Genomic DNA, 3,716 nt, shown 5'->3' with positions numbered 1-3,716 from the left:
TTGTCCCACCCCCGACATCAGTCTGAAGAAGGGTCTCGACCCGAAACGTCACCCATTCCTTCTCTCCCGAGATGCTGCCTGACCTGCTGAGTTACTCCAGCATTTTGTGAATAAATCGGCTGAGCATCAAAGGTCTCCAAGGCAGTGATATCCAGCGTTTCACTGCTCTCCTCCTTTCAATTATAAATGGCTTAGCCTTTATTTTGAGATAGTGTACCTTAGTCTTATACTTCCCAGCCAGCCTCCTTACATCCTCTGTCAACCCTCTAATAATTTTAGATGTTTCAATAGAGTCACTCACCTCTCAATCTTGTAAACTGGTGAATGCAGGGCCAGTATGGTCCATTTTTTCTCGTGACAGACCTAACATTCCAGGATCTAGGGTCTGATGAAGGGTCTTGACCCAAAACCGCACCTTTTCCTTTTCCCCAGACCTGCCGAGTTACTCCAGCATTCTTTGCCTATGACATTCCAGGAACCACACTTCCTGAAAATCGTCTACCCATTTGACCCGCCCTCTGGGCCCACATTTTACACCCCACCATCCTCCTTTATCAGATTCCACCATTTGCGCCTTTTGACTTTTTCACTTGTCACCCTTGTCTATCTCCATCCATCTCTCCTCCGCTTGATTGCTTAGACTTTAGAAATACAGCGCAGAAACAGGACCTTCGGTCCACCGAGTCTTTATGGACAAGTGATCACCCCCCCGTCCACTAGCACTATCCTGCACACTAGGGACAATGCACCATTTTTTGCCCAAGCCAATTAACATACAAACCTGTACATCTTTGAAGTGTGAGGGGAAACCGGAGCACCAGGAAAAAAACCCACGTGGTAACAAGGACAAACTCTGTACAGACAGCACCCGTAGTCGGGATCGAATCCGGATCTCTGGCGCTGAAAGGCAGCAACCATACCACTGCACCATTGCACCACAGTATTATTGTCACGTGCACCAAGGTACCGTGAAAAGTTTTCCAGTAAAATCATACTACACATGATTCCAAACAAGCCATATACAAGCACAAAGATAGACACAAACTGCTGGAGTAACTCAGTGGGTCAGGCAGCATCTCTGGAGAAAAAGGAGGGATGACGTTTCAGGTCGAGACCCTTCTTCACACAAGCACGATAGGTAGTGCAAAGAGAAAGATATCAGAGTGTCGAATACAGCGTTACAGCATTATAGTGGCTATAGTTACAGGGAAAAAGTGCAAGAACTACCGTTCCTAATTCATCTGCCTTTATTTAAGCCTGAAAATCATGGAGGTTTCCTTTAAAGCCCACGGATGAAGATTCTTCGCACTGCTACGGTTTTCTCAGCATAATTCACGCATTGCATTAGCCGGACTGACATGGTCCAATTGGCAGGTCTGCCACCAAATTGGCAGTGCATGAAGTTTGACATGCCTGGCTATCTCGTGTGTGCACTCTTCCAGCATCTGCAAATGGAGCAGGCGCTGAGTTGTGCTAAACATATGTACTCATAGTTCATCAGCAAATTGACTCCCAATGAAACTAAAGCCCCGTTGCTGTACAACTCAATCATTTGAGTGTTTTTAAAAAAAAATTACACTGTTTTACTTACCAATTTGGAGCTTCCCTCAACAGGATTAACAGCGAAATGGGCTGTTAGAATTGGACTTTGCCATATCAAACATTGAGAAATGTGTCCTGTGCAAACTGTGTACGGCCCTGGGCGGCACAGTGGCACAGTTGGTGGAACCGCAGCCTCATCGCGCCAGAGACCCAGGTTCGTTCTTGATCTTGGGTGCTGTCTATGAGGAGTTTGCACGTTCTCCCTGTGACTGCATGGCTTTCCTCCTGGTGATCCAGTTTTCTCTGGCATCCCAAAGACGTGCAGATGTAGCTTATTTGGCCTTTTTTATATTTCCACTAGTGTGCAGGGACTGGACGCAAAGTGGGATAACGTGGAACTAGTGCAAATGGGTGATCGATGGTTGGCATGGACTAGGTGGGCCGAAGGGCCTATTTCCATGCTCTATCTCCACACTAAACTAAGCCAAACATCCAAACTTTGTTCGTTTACAAATACACTGCTATAAAACATATGCTGCACACGCAAAGATACTAGAGGAACAACATACACCACTCGACCCTAAAAACCGTAGTATGTCACGGCGCCATTTTAGTAAGCAGAAACCTGCAGAAACATTTTAAAAAAACACAAAAATCTGTGAATTGATAGATGAGATATATTCTGCATTTTAATGGTATTATCACACATACTGTTCCCTCAGAACACTGATTACACTGCAAGGGGCATAACGAACAGTGGGTTTGCTTACTAAAATGGCGGCTGTTCCGCTCCTTTGCGTACTACACTTCAGTATAGGCGATTTCAACGGAGTGGTCCATCTTGTTCCTCTAGTATCTTTGTGCACAAGATAGTTAACAATGGAGATGGTAACATAGACAATAGGTGCCAGGACCGCCATTCAATATGATCATGGCTGATCATCCAAAATCAGTACCCCGTTCCTGCTTTCTCCCCATATCCCTTGATTCCTTTAGCCCTAAGAGGTAAATCTAACTCTCTCTTGAAAACATCCAGTGAATTGGCCTCCACTGCCTTCTGTGGCAGACAATTCCGCAGATTCACAACTCTCTGGGTGAAAGTGCTTATATCTTGATTTCAAATGATGGCAAACTCATAACTGTTAATGGAACACAAGCAAGCAAATGCAATTTTAACCTTTAGTTTTGAAATTCCGTGTTACGAACCCTAAATCCTTCCGACAATACTGGAGGTCATATTGGAACTTAACAAATAGATGTTAACTAGCTCAGTTTTTAGTTCATAGTCATGGATATGAATGAACAGAAAGAGACTTTGTTCATTCACTCCATGATCTCAATGGATTTGACTTAAGGGGAACACTTAATTTAATTTCCATCAAGCTAATTATAATCTAGGTGAAGAGCATTTTTATAATGTCGTCACTAGTACATGACGACACAGAACATATACGACCAGAGACAGTGGCTTATCTGCAAGGTAGAACTGTTAACCAATGAACATGTTGAGTCTTCATGCTCCATGTTATTGGAAAGATGTTGTCAAGTTGGAAAGGGTTTAGAGAATAGACACAAAATGCTGGAGTAATTCAGCGTCTCTGGAGAAAATAAATAGGTGACGTTTCAGGTCGGGACCCTTCTTCAGACCGAGAATCAGGGGAGAAGGAAACTAGAGGTATGAAAAGGTACAGTGTTATAGAGAAGATTTACGAGGATGTTGCCAGGGCTCGTGGGCCTGAACTACAGGGAGAGGTTGTGTAGGAAAATAACTGCAGATGCTGGTACAAATCGAAGGTATCACAAAATGCTGGAGTAACTCAGCGGGTCAGGCAGCATCTCTGGAGAGAAGGAATCCCAGGAAATACAGGGAGAGGTTGAGTTGGCTAGGAACTTTATTGCTTGGTTGAGGCAGGTACTAGAATAACCTTTTAAAGACCATTAAACCAGTTCAAGGATACTATAGGTTTAGAGGGTTATGGGCCAAGCGTGGGCAAGTGGGACTGGTGTAGATGGGGCATGTTGGCCGGCGAGGGCAATTTGGGCCGAAGGGCCTGTTTCCACGCTGTATGAGTGTATGGCTCCTGCTACAGATCATGCTTTTCCAATCAGTATCATTGGTCCAAAGCAGGTGAACCACATGAGGGGGGAAACATGCCGAATAGTGAAAGACCCGG

Source organism: Rhinoraja longicauda, chromosome 21 (assembly GCF_053455715.1).
Source record: "Rhinoraja longicauda isolate Sanriku21f chromosome 21, sRhiLon1.1, whole genome shotgun sequence".
NCBI classification, from domain to species: Eukaryota; Metazoa; Chordata; class Chondrichthyes; order Rajiformes; family Arhynchobatidae; genus Rhinoraja; species Rhinoraja longicauda.
This window is presented reverse-complemented; position numbering follows the sequence as displayed.